This window comes from Triturus cristatus, chromosome 12 (assembly GCF_964204655.1).
Source record: "Triturus cristatus chromosome 12, aTriCri1.1, whole genome shotgun sequence".
NCBI classification, from domain to species: domain Eukaryota; kingdom Metazoa; phylum Chordata; class Amphibia; order Caudata; family Salamandridae; genus Triturus; species Triturus cristatus.
The window spans coordinates 556,335,813-556,352,021 of record NC_140595.1 but is presented as its reverse complement, the minus strand read 5'-3'; positions in this window follow the sequence as shown (position 1 = coordinate 556,352,021).

Here is a 16,209-nt window from a genome sequence, read left to right as displayed (position 1 = left end):
ATTTAGAGCTCACAAGTGCCAAATTGGAGTGTTTGTGGCTGTTAAAATGCTTGGTACATCTGGTCTCTAAAACCTTTGAAAATTTCTTTACCTGAAGGGAGTACAAAAGAGTTGATATATGCAGTAGGACAAACTTTAGGAAACCTATAACTTGCGTACTCGCCATGAACAATGATGCCATTTCAGATGTCATCAGTGATGTTAACAATGATATCATATTACATTTCATGAATTATGTAATATGTGGGGTCATAAGCAGTGCATGTAAAATAAGTTATTATCCAGACCTAACTATAACACAGGTCTAACTATAACATCGTGTTTGAAACTGGGTCTCTAGTTGGCAGAGGTATACACCCTGTCCAAGTAGCTACCATAATCCTAATCTGGGAAAGTCAGTCACACACCATAAATTTACCTGTGCTCACCCTCTGGTAGCTTGGCAAAGAGCAGGCGGGCTTAATTTAGGAGGCAATGTGTAAGGTTTTTGGGAAACACTTAAAAACAATAAAACAGTGACAACACCACACAAAAATAATCCAACCCATGTTAGAAACAAAGAGCCAAATTGAGAGGATGTAGCCTTACGGCTAGAGCAGTCGACCTCGAAGCTGGGGAACTGGGTTTGAGTCTCGGCAACGGCGCTCAACATCCTGTGATTCTTGGCAAATCACTTAATATCCTTGTGCCTAACAAAAATGGATGTGTCCTTCTGTAACAAAACTGGTGCTTATATAAAGCGCTCTGATAGCCGATGTCTCGGGTCTAGTTTGCGCTATATAAAACTCTTGACTGGGGTAAATCCAAAAGTTCAGGCCGACCACGATGTAGCATGGGTCAGATACAGTAATGAACCTTGTCCCGCTGAAAAAGTACCTTTGGATGGAGGATGTGTCAATGTCGAAGACCCGATGCAAGGAGCAGAGGAGGAGATGCGTCATCGTTGATCCGGTTGGATGCAGGTAATGCATTGGTTCCAATCCACGCAGTCGGGGATGCGTCATCGGCAAACCGTTTATAATGAAGACGATGCATCGTAGTGGAGCCGTGCAGCCATGCACCCAAGGGGCGATGCGTTGGTTCAGATTGGTGCAACGGTGGTGATGCATGCTTTTTGTAGAAAACAGCCAGAAAACACAGTTCAAAGGGCCAAGGACTGGATTGGCACCATTTGGTGTATCAGGATTCACAGTTGGCTGAGTCCAGAGGCTATAGCAGGGTTGTTGGGTGTCTTTGATGTCCCTGAGTCTACAGTACAGAAGGCAAACTAGCAAGCCCTTGGAGTGACTTTGGTTCTGGGGATGTAGCGATGCAGGTCCGGTTCTTCTCACTCCCAGGCAAGGAAGGCAGCAGAGCTGGCACAGGAACGCAGGAGTTCAGCAAAGTCCAGCAGACTCCAGCAGAGTCCAGCAGAGTGACAGTCCCTTTAGCAGCACAGCATTCCTTCTTCGTGGAAGAATGTCCTCAGGTCCGAAGTTTACTGAAGTGGTGGTGTCTAAAGTCTAGTACTTACACGCAGTTGTGCCTTTGAAGAGGGGGAGATAATTCAAAGAGAGACCTTTGAAGTGCACAGAGTCCCTGCTCCTCCTGCCCTGGCTCCAGACTCACTACAGCTCCCTGTGTGGGGACAGGCAAAGCCCTTTCAGGTATAAGTATCAGTTCCTCCTTCCCATTCTGCCCAGGATGGCCCATCAGGATGTTGAGGGCCAATCATTCAAACCTAAGTTTCCTTTGTGTATGGCTGCCTGGCGGGAATGCACAAATCCCAGCTGTCACCCACCCCAGACATGTATTCAGAGACATGCAGAACACACAGAATGGTTAAAGTAAAAGAATGTCAACTTTCTAAAAGTCGTATTTTCAGAATTGCAACCTAAAATCCAACCTTCCCATAAGTTGTGATTTTAAAGTGCAAGTACAGAGACACCAAACTTTAAATATCCATCTTTTCCCCAATTGAAAATGACACTTATAAAATGTAATAAGGTAATCCCGATGCTAACCTATGGGAGAGATAGGCCATAATAAAAATGAATGTAATAGTTTTTCTCTACCAGGCCTTTGTAAAACTTAAAAGTACATGTCCTACTTTTTTAAATGCACTGCACCCTGCCCTTAGCGCTGTCTAGGGCCTACATTAGGGGTGACATATATATTAAAAATGAAAGTTTGGGCCTGGGAAGAGGGTTAACTTGCCAAGTCGATATGGCATTTTAAAACCACACACAGAGGCTCTGCAGTGGCAGGCCTGATCCACATTTGAAGGGCTACTGAAGTGAGTGGCACAATCAGTGCTGCAGGTCCACTGGTAGCATTTAATTTACAGGTACTGGGCACATGTAGTGCATTCTACTAGGGACTTAGAAGTACATTAAATATGCCAATTGTGGATAAGCCAATGTTACCACATTTTAAGTACAGAGCACATGCACTTTAGCACTGGTTAGCAGTGATAAAGTGCCCAGAGTCCGAAAGCCAGCAAAAATAAAGTAAGAAAAACAGGACGTCAGAAGGCAAAAAGTCAGGGGACACTACAACAAGGATGCTAGTAACACATCACTTTAACCTTTATTTTTTTCAGTAAATTTCCAAGATTTTTATAATAAAGTAACAATATAAAGAGATGTCATCTTAAGTAAGGCAGCCTTCTGGCTTGTCAAAGGGTCAGCATACCAAAATATAAAAGGCTGCCTTAGGTCGTTTAGGCTGAGGACAGCACATCAACCTATATAAACCACACCTATTGGCTTAGTCAAATGGTACCATAATAATTTATCAGTAGCCTTATTCCAACGTAATTCTTATAAACATACACAAAATCAATATCATACACAGAAACATTGCATATTAATTCTTGTCACAAATATACAAAAAATAAAGTATTTTTATTCCAAACACCCATAAATGTGTGTTTGAGTCTTTCTGTAACACTCTTCAGACGCACAATGCAGCCATAGAACCAACCACAAGGAGTCCACAAACTCCAGCTAAATGGCATTCAACTCCAGCTCAGAGTGCTTTAAAAATAATGGTAAGTTCTCCTGGAGTCAAGCTTTCAAAGACCCAGGAGACTTACAATTTAATTTTAGTTTTACAGGGGCTGCTATTTTCCTTGTAGCCCCTCACAACACTTTTGTAAATTGTTGGTGGTGCCCCTGCCTCTCCTTGAGGCACCACAACAACTGAAGTATGTAAAAATAACGACCATGCAGGGCATTATGGGGGATCTTCTGGGAGGAGGCACTGAATATAGAATCAGCTGCTAATTTCTTTTTTTAAAATTTGGACTGCCAATCCTGCTTGGGGCAACCACAGTGTTTTCTTTGTAAATGGAAGCTTGGAGAGCCCACTCTCACAATGCCTGTGTCTTTTTCAATTTTTTTTTTTTTAACTTATAGGTGCGACCCACCATATACACAAGTGTTGTGGGTGGTGGGAGAGACTCATGGCCCTCGTGGCCTGCTAGCTCCTCTGCTAGCACCCATCTTAGGTACCAGTGGGAATCAGTTATATTGCTTTGAGGCCACCCGGTGGGAGCAGCTTTTGTTCCTGCTCCTGCCGGATGGGAGCAAAGCTGTGTTTCCCCAGGCAGGGAGTTAGGTTTGTGGTCCCTTCCTGCCTGTTCCCAGACAGGGAACTACCAGTGTCATGGGTATGGACCCCCCTTAACACTGGCTGGCTTTGGGCGATGGAGGATAGAGGATGGGGGTCTCTGGACCATTTTATTACTTTGGGAGGGATGCCCTACAAATTCCTCCTCAAACAAGACAACGGGCTCTAGGGGATGAGTCCCTTGGGGCTACTAATTGCCTCCGTGAGGAGGGCTGCACTCCTCCTTCTCCTTTAAAAATCAAAAAAAGGGTCTGGACCTGAAAGGTGGGATGCCCAGTGCTGTTAAATGGCTTGGGGAGGAAGGCTGCATGCCTCTCCCTTAAAAAAAGGATGCGCTGATCTCCCTGGCCCTGACCAACTCCGGGGGGGGGGGGGTGGTCATAGAACGGAGCAGTTCCACTCTGTTTCTTTCATAAACTTTTTACAGTGGTAGTGTGGTTGATTGGAGCCTCTTTGGGACCCCCCATAAGGCCTAGGGAGTCAGAGTAATCCTACCTTGCCCCCACTTTTTTTTTTTTTTTTTTCAAGACACAGGGACTCAATCCCTGAGTGCTAAAACAGCTGCCAAACTTCTTTGCTGATGTGAAGTACCCAATCAGCCCTGATACATCTATATCTATAAATGTTGAACCTTAATTTCTCAAGAACTATGAACGGCTTTATACCAAATCACAAAAAAGTACACTTTCTGATTAAAGATTTAGCTTTTTGCCAAATTTGGCGTAATTCAATTCAGCTGTTTTGGCTGTAGTGCTGTTCAGTGTTCCTTGGGAAGCTGCATGGGAAAGATGCGATTTGATACCTTCCCTTTTTCTCAACCTCTGCTGGACCAGTCACCCTAAAACCTGCCAGTTAGGAGTTGGATGAAACTTTATTTTTGAAAAGTTTAATGAAGATTCAGCAAACAGCACCAAAGTTCTTAGCAAACCAATAAATCAATTTCCAATGGAAACACGGTCCTAACTAGAACTGCACAGTGTTGACTGTCACTATGGAAAATATAAATAGTGAGGTGAAAATCTATATATAGTATATATAGTTTGGGAAGAGGATGTGGCCTAACGGCTAGGCCGCTCAACCTCAAATCTGGGGAACCGGGTTTCAGTCTCGGCAAGGAGGCGCAACATCTTTTGATTCTGGGCAAATCACTTAATCTCCCTGTGCCTAACAAAAATGAATGTGTCCTCATGTAATGCAACTGGTGCTCGTGTAAAGCGCTCTGCTACCCGATACCTTCGGGCGAAGTTTGCGCTATATAAAACTCCAGGGGGAAAAAACGTCCATTAAAACTAGCGCCCTACAGAAGTTCATAAGCAGTGCATGGTGTGTTTACGAGTTATAATTACTTCTGCTAGCTATAACTGGTGAATTTCAGTGTTTTTAGAGTTTAAAATGTTCATTTTTAACTGAGATTACACCTAACTAAAACTTCACTTTAACCTTTAGTTTTTTCAGTGAATCTTTATTGGTTTTTTAAATGTAAAAGTACAATATTATCCCTTTAACCATTGTTTTTTCCAATGGATTCCTTATTTTTAAAGTAAAGTAACAATGTAAAATGATGTCAATTTAAATAAGGCAGATATACTGGCTTTCTCAAAAGGTCAGAATACTAAAACATAAAAGGCAGCGTATTGGCTTTATCAGGGAATCAGTCAGCACTTCATCATATATAAGCAGACCTATCGGTTTGTCAAAAATTCACCAAAATAATTAATCAATAACTATAGTCCAATGCATTCCTTATTAATACACACGTGTGTGTGTGTTTGTGTGCGTGTGCGAGTGCGTGCGTGCGTGTATGAGAGAGAGCAAAAGAGAGACACGATACATATGTGATAAGCTAAGCACCCAATTAACTGCAGGTGTCCGGATCTTTAATTCTAACTTTCATCCAGCAAAAAAGCAATGTGATTATTTTATCTGAACCATCACAAAAGGCAAATACCAAGAGAAATCAAGTCATAATCTTGTAATTGTAATTGCAGTAATTCACTTCTCTCATGTGTGGGAACATCACCTTGGCAATTATGCTGTTCAACAACTAATATATTTGATTATACAAATATTACTATCACCAGCATACATTTTTTTTATATTTTCCTCCACACCAATCATTCCAGAATCTTCCCTGACTCTTTACAAACCCAAATTTGTGAAAACTAAAATGCAAACGTACTAAAAATATTTTACAGTTGCAAACCTTGTGATTTGCAACATCACAGGTGTTGTGACTGCAAAAAGTTTTTTTCCTATGTACTAAACCACTTTTGCGGTTCAAAACAGCCTTTTTGAATTACGAAATGGGTTTGCAACACATTCTGAGTCGCAATTAGATATTCCTTCAATTTGTAATTCACAATGAAATAGAGCAATGGCATGTCTTGTGATCACAAAGCATTGAACAGTTACCAACACTTCACATGCGGCGGTAATTCATTTGCAAAGGGGAAGCTGTCCCAGTTTGACAACTTCCCTTTTGGGAATTGTGTTGTTGTCTTCAGTGGAGCAGGCAACTGATGTGTTTATTCCCAAACAGAAAACTTTTTTAAAGCAGCATCTGTTCTTTTACGGAACACAGTACTTTTAACTAACGTTTCTTCTATGGAAACCCGAACATATGGGGTTGGTCTGCTGTTCCTCACAGGCCACCATCACTGTGCTCATAGCTGATTGTAGGGGTTCCAAATACTGACCTGCCAAATTAATCTCTATTAGGCAGCCGTTCATTGACTTCCCTATAAGGTGCACTTTTGCAATTAAACTTACTAATACATAGATTGCATTTTGAAATTACAGGCTTGTAGCAACAAGTCAGTATGGAAGTAGCACCTGCTATGTGCGACCTGCATCTCAGGGGCGCCTCCGCCTCGAGAGCAGAGGAGAGTAGGCCTGGGCAAAAATTTCGTTCCGTTCGCGGAAATTGCGATAATTTGACATTTTTGCGTTCCGCGGAGAGCGCGAAAATGTCAAAAATTCCGGTTTCCGCAGCTTGGCGATAATTTGTTTCTTGCTCGCGCTGTAAAATGATACATTCTCGCGCGCGCGCGATCGCCTTACCTGAATCCCTGCGTTCGCCGACAAGTTTTCTTGATCCGGTCGCGTTCTCCATGAGATGTTGTATTGTTTTTAGCCATTTGCGCTGTCTCGCGACAGTTCGCGCCCGCAGTGACGTCATGCGTCGCGCGATCACGTCTTTCTTCTCGCGATCATGCACCGCGAGAACAACTCAAAACAAGATGGCCGCGCCCGCAAGCAGCCACATGGGTAAGTTGGCGACCCGCAACCATGCAGAAAATCGCGCGAACATGCCGGAAAAAAACTTCCGCATCTTCGCGATATTTCTGCTTGTTTGCGATAATTTTAAACATTCTCGCGATAATTTGCGAAGGTTAATTCCGCAAATTCCGCCCACCCCTAGAGGAGAGTCGCCCTGCCAGCTGTGAGTGCAGCAGGCACACACAAAGTAGTAAAATGGCACGTCAAAGCCATTTTACTTACAAGTGTGGTGTGAGTGCAGGGGGCAGGGTTGAATCCTGTGATTGCAGGATCACAGCTGCCTCTGCAGTGCGCATGTTGGGCTGGATGGCTGGTTTGCAATGGCCAGCCCGGCATGCGCAGTGAGCACCCAGCAATTCAATGGCAGTGAAACAACTGGGGGACTGCTGGCACAGGCCCCCAGCCTCAAAATGAGCGCTGGGTGAGCCTGCTCCCACCAATTCTGGAGCTGCTCTCATGCTGAGAGCAGCTCCATGCTTGGCTATTGGTGTTCTCCTGAGCAGGAAGGAAGCCCTTCCTTTTCCTGCTCGAGGATGCCGATATGGGGACAGAAGTGCTGCACCGGGGGAGCAGTAAATATGGTGAGTCTGGCGCCATAGTGCCTTACCATATTTTTAAAGCTGTTGCCGCCACTGCTGCCTCTTAGTACATCTGACCCTAAATCTTTTGGCAGTTTTCACTGACTAAGTTAAAAGTCTCATTTAAACATGTATTATAGGTTCTTCTATGGCTGATGTTGTTTCTGAATGTGCCTGCTTCTTTCAGCAGAAACACTCGAACACTTTGTTTGATGCCAAGTTTAAGTGTCTGCTTCACACCATGTAAGGGCCATCAGAGAAGTTAAAAACACAGATCTTCTATATTTTTCTGAAAATTATTTTTCTTATGCAGTTGGTCTTGTGCCTATAGTGATATGAATTTACCACTGACATCCATGTGATCTAAAATGTTTTGGGGCTAACAAAAGTGGGGTACTTCTCTCAAATAACATGGATTTCATCCAAGGACAGGATAGTTGACACTTTAGAGAACAAGCCTCTTAAAGCAAGCAGTATTTGCCCAGTGCAGATTATCTCAGTACCTATTCCTCAAATTTATTTTTAAGTATGTGGAATAGAACTACAGTTGCACTATTCACATACTACAAAATGCTATTCACTATCTTGCAGGTGAAGACCCTGGCCTATCTACTCCTGTCTCCTTTGTGCAGAGACTTCCGTCAAGGTGGCAGAGATCTCTGTATTTGTGTCCCTGTATTTTAGTAGCAAATGTGGGAGGTACAATAGGAAGTGGCTGGAAAGTGAGGAATACTTTCTTCAAAATGGGAGGAGCATAAGAAAAAGTAAGGATGGGTGTAGGTAGGGACATGCTTCTACAAACGCCCACCCACAAAACAGTAAGTCCATTGCTATTCAAAAACTGCACCTCTAAAATTACTAGAGTACTAAAGGCGACAACGCAGTAGTAAATGTACTCCAGCCCAGCACTCGAGTAGGGCAAGCACCACACATGGCCACTGTCAGGTACTGCAATACACTCCCATAGAAACTAACGGAGGCAGGAACTTAAAATAGCACCTCATAGGAGGGATCTTTCCCTTTGTAAAGTAATTGGTACATGCAATCTGTGAGGCAACAAACAGGGTTTTGTCATATCGGTTTTTCTGTCCTATGGTAATAAACTCAAATCTGGACTGCAGTAACAAATGTGTGGCTGTGTGTTTATTGGTACAATTGCTCAAAATAACATGTTATTGGGTCACATTTATTTTCACTCTCTATCTAAATCTATATTTACCTATATACACTAACTTTCCTGTTATTCATCAGGCTGCACAGGCGTGTTGTTTTGAGTAGCGAATGAATTAGTGGGTGCTCTAGTCTTTCCCATAGGAAGTGAAATATTTCCTTCCCAGACATATTTTCATGAGAAGTGCAAGGACGTTGGTGTACACTCTAACTTTTTTTATAGGAAATCAAATAATCTCTTATTTGGGTCTTTGTGTTCATGTGTGATGGGTGCCATGTCCTTCCCCATTTCCCACTTATTTGTGAAGCAGGTAAGATAGAACACTTTCTTCGCTTACATCAGAGACAGCATATTTCATTGTTGCAGATCTTTATGCCACAGCTTGTTTGTCCATGACATCACTGTCACTGCCATGATGGTTCTTGTTCGGTGTCATTCTGTAATCGTTCTAAGTAAACCTGATTTGGCCAGTGATTGAACTCTGGTACGTACAATCACCATTCTGTCCTGATAGTATCAGAATAATCAGTGAGACTGTATTTAAACCATATTTCTATGTCAATATTTTTTAAATCTTCATTGTGTGTGCATGTGTTTGGTATTAGGTGTTGCTAACTAGGTAGTTTTGCCTCTCCTTCTCCACTGAGGTAATAAGTGTGGCCAACATAACCAAGAGTGGAGCAGGAATATTGTGTTACACTTTTAATATCCTTCTCCTTTCTGAAGTGAGGTACCAGTGTGAGTTTGGCACTGTAGTAATGCAGATTGTTTTCCCCAAGAAAACATCTTAGTACTAAGATAAGATAGTATAAGATGGTCTCAAATATAACCTTCAGGGAGGAAATATTTGTTCATTATAAATCAAGGACTCTACTCAACCTCTGTCTTGAAGTTGCCAATGGATAGGGAGTAAGTGCATGCTCTCCTTTGCTCTGGAGTTTGTGCAGTCCAAACATAAATAGGATTTAGGAAGTCATTTATTTACTTATTTGAGGCTGGATAAGTTATTATTGGCTCCTCAATACAAGTGAATTCCGGTCAAATGATTTCTGGTTGCTATGAAGAGTTAATGTTTAATACTTAATTAATCTTTTATGTCTTAAATTTCTAGAGATAATTGTTAGTGCATTAACTAATCATACACTTTATTTGTCAGGGAATACAACCAGGAACACAAAGGCAAGGAAAAATCAAGAGACAATCCACTCTTCCTCCATTTGTGTAGTTCTCAGGAACTGAGGTTACACAGCTTGGAATAGATTGGGCATAGGATAAGGTGAATCCACATCACTCCTGCAAGTTTACATAAAATCTGAGCTCAGTCTTATAACTACAATTTAATTAATTCTGACATTTTTGTAAAAATTATTCTTGATGGCTGTTAGTCTTGGCATCTTTGGGCGAGTTTACCCTGAGTTTTTGCTATCTTACCACCCAGTTTTGACCCTGTTTTTGCTGGCGTAGTGTTTCTGCACACTTTTCTCACTGCTAATCAGTGGTAAAGTGCAAGTGCTCCTGTGGTAAATTGTGTCATTGATTGGAGTTTCCATGATTGGATATTTTATTTACTTGTTAGTCCCTAGTAAAGTGCACTGATTGTGCCAGGGCCTGTGAATCAAATGCTACTAGCGAGCCTGCTGCACTAATTGTGCCACCCACGTGAGTAGCCTTGAAGAGGTAACTCAGACCCGCCATTGTGGAGTCAGTTTGTGACTGCCATGTTGACTTGGCCAGTGCACACACTTGCCAGTCCTTCACCTTCCCTTTTCTTACATGTCAGCCACCCCTAAGGTAGGCCCAAGGTACCCCTGTGGGCCGGGTGCAGTGTATGTGAAAGGTAGGATATGCCCTGGTGTGTGTGGCATGTCCTGACAGTAAATTACGGCCAATTTTGTTTTTCGTTATTGCAAGGCTACCTGTTCCCCATAGGACAGAATGGGGAGTTTGTTTATAACATCTTATAAACATAACTGGCCCGGGGAATTAGGTAGGAAAATAAAGTTTAGTATGCCTGAACTCAGAATCTAAAGATGCATCTTTTAGTGAAGGTGATTTATACATTCTGTGTTTGAAAACGTGACCTGTGGGCACCGCACTATGCACCGCCTCGCTTCACGACGGCGCCTTGGTATCCCTGATGACGACGCTCCATGAGGAAATCTACGACGCTGCTTGCACCGTGGTTCAAGGGCACCACTCGTAAAGTTACACGACGCACCGCCCTCATCCCGCACCGCAGCCTTGGCTTAATGACGGCAGCCCCATCAACTCCAGTTTGTCAGCCGACAACACCGCTTCACCGACCTGCCAGCACCGCGATGAGCACCGCATTCACTTTGCACCGCGACCCTGGTCTCACCGATGACGCCATCTGATTCCTCTACCGAGCCGCTGCTCGCACAGCGACCTGAGAGCAACGCACGCCGCACCACTGCACTTCGCATCACAGCACCCGACGCCTGCAGACTCCAGCGCTCCTGACTTCAACAGAGAGGAGTTCGATCTGCAACGCGTGTGACTTCGAGGGCCCTGACGACTCCTGCACCGACCTCGGGAACTGACGCCTGCGGACGCCGTGCTTTCATAAGCTCAACGAGAGGTCGCCGATGTCCTGCATTTCTAAAAGTTACTGTTTGAGGGTCTTCCCAACACGGTAGATGGCCCGTGACACCGCGGTCAGCCAGATTTGTTTGGATTTGTTTGCTGACAACGCCGTGATAGCCCCGGACGGAGCTATCGACATCAAGGAAATGTTTTTCAGACATGTTTTGATAACCTAAGATTTTTAAGTACTGTATATTGGATTTTTATTGTTTTTGGTCTTGTCTTAAGTATACAAAAATATTGGATATTTTTCTAAACTGGTGTGGTGTCCTTTTGTAGTGCTTACACTGTATTACTGTTGGTTATGTGCAAATGCTTTACATACTGCCTCTAAGATAAGCCTGACTGCTTGTGCCAAGCTACCAAGGGGGTGAGCAGGGGTTATTTTAGGAGTGTAACTCCCTTATTGTGACTACAGTTGTGGTTTCTGCCTGACTTTAGCACATTCCCCAGCCGACCATAAATCCCATTTCTAACAATGGCACTCTGAGCATGATTTAACGGGAGGATGATATTGGAAATTCAACACCGTGGTGGAGTCCCCTTTCATATTTCCGATAGGTCGCAGCATGGAAACGGTAACTTTAAAAATATTTGATGATGTGACTGCACACTAAATGAGGGTTATTCCTACATTTTCTACTTAATTTCTTGGTGTCCTTTGACACAGTGGATCTTCGTAAGCTAATTTTAACCTTGGAACATCAAATATATATCCATGGCCAAATGCTGAATGGCTTCTACTCTTTTGTGGCCTATTAGTATCACATGTGAATATTAAATAATATATCTCAAGGACGACAGTGATGTATTATGATGTTACAGGAGATCAAGCCTAACACCCTCTTTTTTCAACTTATATCTTTAGGTTCTGAGTTAGTTCACCAAGGGTTAGAAACCTATAGCCAGCCGTTTGTGGATGAAGCCCACCCCTGCCTAAAACTATAATCTATCAACAATATCAGTTGGTTTCCTCATGCTCAATCCTTAGAAAACTGAATTCTTACAAAGTTCTCTAACACAAAGGAAAAATACTTGAGAATTTGCTTCTCTAAGTAAATATCTTTGGCTTCTACACTTAACATCACTCTCTCACCTGCACCTCACTTTAACAGAATAGCCAAACCCAATAACTTTTACCTTTATTAGCTCAAATAAACATCCACTATGTCAACTTAACACCTTTCAAAACCAGTCGAGGCATATCCAAAACACCATACTTTTTTGGTAAACAATCAAACTGGTGTTGGTGAACTACAACTTGCGTGTTCAAGTTGGATTCAAAGCTCTTGGCTCGAATATAAGTTTTATTTTCCAGTAATTTATTGTTTTTTCCCACAATAATTTCTACCATTTACCTAGGTATCTATGGGAAGGAAATATCAGTAGTTGGATTATCATGTTTGCTGTATGAATATGAAGTACTCCAATAACGCCCAGCAAATTACTTTATTGAATGTCATAAAGATTGTTGGATTATTACATTTAATTGCTATCTGACTGGTGTTACGTATGCTACCTCTTAACCTTTTTTTCTTATATCATAACGTTTTACCCCTGAAAACCACATGCAGCATTGGAACATATCACATGATCTCCTTTTGTATTTTGTCCTATAGTTTTGACTTTCTCTGGCTTTGTCACTCCTGAACGTAAGAATGTTCCACCGTCTTGGCACCTTTAGAGTCACACTACCATGCTGATTCAGATTCTAGGGTCCATATTTATCATTTATTCTCATATTTATAATTTTTTTTAGCAATGGAGGCAAATCACCTGCTGCATAGGTCATGTTACAAGTGTGCCTGTGTTGCAGGCAGGGTTGTTTTTGTGCAGGAAGGGACACCTTTCTGCACAAAAACAATCCTCAGAGGCATTTTCCTTTTTCTATGTGTGCTGCAGAATACAGCACACATAGAAAGTAGAAAAAAATGAGGAGAAATAAAGATATTTCTCCTCGTTGCGCTTAAACTGGGGAGGTGTAGCATTTTTACACATTCCCACGTCTACCACTAGTGGTAAATCTAGGAATGTGCCAGACTCCATGGGTGGATGCTTGGAAACACCCACGAGCCACCCATAAAACACCTCCCTGGGGCAGAGTAACGCAAGACAGCGATTTGTGCTGCCTTGCGGGATTTCAGATTTATGAAGCCATGCAGGGCTTTGCAAGGTGGCCTTGCGTGGCTTGACTAATCTCACTTAGGTTTTGAGTTGCCCTTGCACCCCCTTACGTGGCACGAGAGCAACACAAAACCTTGAGACATCTGGCCCTTGGTGTCTACATTGATAGTTTTGTCTCTTTTCTATTTTGTTTACCATATGATGGCCTCATTTAGTCAGTGCTCAAGTTGTCAAAGAAAGAGTGCTGGTGCCTGAACTTCTGCTCAGAATCCGGTAGCTGTGCAATTAAACATCAGTGCACCGAATTCCAAGGTCAGTAGTCTTTTATCCACTACCGGACACTGCCTGTCCCTTTTTCTCACTCTTGTAGGCTCCTGTTTTCTGGTTGTGATGGTTTTCCTGTACTTTTCCTTCTCCTTCTATCCAATGTGTGTGTTTTTCCCTCTCTTGCACTCAGTAAATATTTGATACGGAAAAATAAGTGACAGTCATCAAAAATAAGTGCCAGAGAACTATACTAGCAACCACCGGCTCAAATTAAGCACTGCTTTTATTGCATCATTCAAAATCAGGAGTCAATACCCTGTAATGTTAATCTCATTATAGAGGAGCATTACCGTCTTATTTACCATTAGTCAGATAGAAGCGTGTAATAAAATGATTACTGTACACTTTTGATTTTTTTTTCTGCAAGGTGACCAGTAGCCTTTGATGGAAGAATTTTAGGTTGGATTTTCTGTGACATTATCTGGAACCATAGTATTACTGGTGCACTGACAGAACATCATATGTTCAGTTTTTACTGCAGGTTACCAAATGGGTGCAAATAGGATTGGTTATCACACGTCTTTCCATTAACAGAGAGGTCTAAAGAACTGTGTTATCTTCAGCTTTGTAAGTAGTTAAAAGTATCAAAAGGCCCAACAGGTGCTTGTTTTTGTATTACAATGTAGTGGATCATCACCACCTGCTAACTGAGATGTGGTAGCTAAAGAGCCTTAATGAAGCCTTTTATCCTTGATTATATCCCAAGCTTGACCATCTGCCCCACATTTCTCCTTTCAATAGCCCCTATTGTCTGCCATGGGGTGAGAAAAGAACACTGAGTGATAACCACAGAAGGAAAGTAGGTTTTCAAGATCCCTGTTTACTTTCTACTGTCTTCGTGAGACCTCAGACAGGACCAGTACCAGAGGAAGCACAGGATCAGAGAGGTGTCGAAAATTCTGCTTCTGGCTACTTCTATTGGACGTCAATAAGGTCTGAAAATCTTTCCTATCCGATAAATACCCTTTTTTTTTAGCATTGGGCATTTGGCCATCAAACTTCTACAAGTACAATTACAGAAATGAGAGACAGTTTTGCGTGTAAGATGTAATTAGTTTTAAGGACAGAAACTCACAGAAAATGAGTGACTGGCGAAAGGCATCATCACTTCAGCAGGGAAAGGAAGGAGTGGCTGGAGACAGGCAACGTCTGTTGGGAAGAAAGAGGAGTGACCAGGTGTAAGATTGAGAGGAGGATGACACTAGGGAATGTAGGGAAATGGATGGCATTCTTAGATTTGAGGGGAGATTCAGAGTACTTGGAGTAAAAAGGATGACCTTGCCAGAGATGAAAGGGACATATAGCATTAGCCATAGTATACTCACCCTAAAACCAGTCAGCTGACTAGGTAATGAATCACTCCATATATAAGACTTTACCACATTCCATGAGATAGATATATTCCTAAGTATAAAAACAATTAAAGGTATGATGACACTTCAAAGAAGTATTCACCCATTAGAACAAACCTGCTTTAAACAACCTAATGAAAAAAACATATATAACAGCAAAATGTGACATTCAAACACTTCGGATAGGTAGACCCACCTTCCTTATGAAAGGCCAAAATTAAAGAGTCTGATTCACGAAGGGCCTCTGCATTCTTGGCAGAGAGGCCCTGCAGTCGCGGGGGAGTCTCCACACTCGGGCGGAATCTACGCAATGAGAATTCTCATAGCGGAGATTCCTGACCCAAGTGCAGACACTCCCCCACGACTGCGGGGCCTCCGCCACGAGTGTGATGGCCCTTTGTGAATCAGGCACAAAGATTCTGACTTTAAGAGGAGGCTTAGAAGATGCGGTCTTAGGTTAGTAACTGTGTCCTCATGCTTATTGGATCAAATACTGAGGTACTGATTATGGGTTAAAGAGAATCTATAGAATATTGAAAAAAATCCTCTTTCTGGATCCTTACTTTCCAGGCAAAACAACAAAGAACTTGGGAGTTACCAGGGACACTGAACTTAATTTTGAAGCCAATGTTGGTATGGTGTTTGTTCATCATTTTTTAACCTGCAACAGCGTGGTGGAACTCTGTGAGATACTTTAGAGACTTAGACCAGAAGGTTAATGTTGAAAGAGAAGGAACTGATTTGGGGTTATTGTGGAACCTGTTAGACCCTTTAGGCTTTGATTAGTTTGCTATATAGTGTCCAATGATGATACCACTTGCCCGGCTCATGGTGTGTTGTGCAGGTGGTTCTGGCAAGAACATCAGCTGAGACTGAACCCCTAAGCAAAGAGCAGCAGGGGTGGATCAGATCAGGAGGTTGCTCAAGCTACGGAGGTCATATTAGGAATAAAAAAAAAAGATTTTTTTAAAAAGATCCTGCAACAGGTAAGCTACACTATGCAAATGCAATATTGAATGGATCCCCAAAATATCAAAATGCACTGTTGCAACACATGAAAAGCTTTTCAGCAAGACTACTCCTTAATTTCAAGCATCATGATCGTATTTCGACGGGGTGAATCTTGTTTCACTGGCTAGTAGTAGAGGCTCCTCTATAGGAT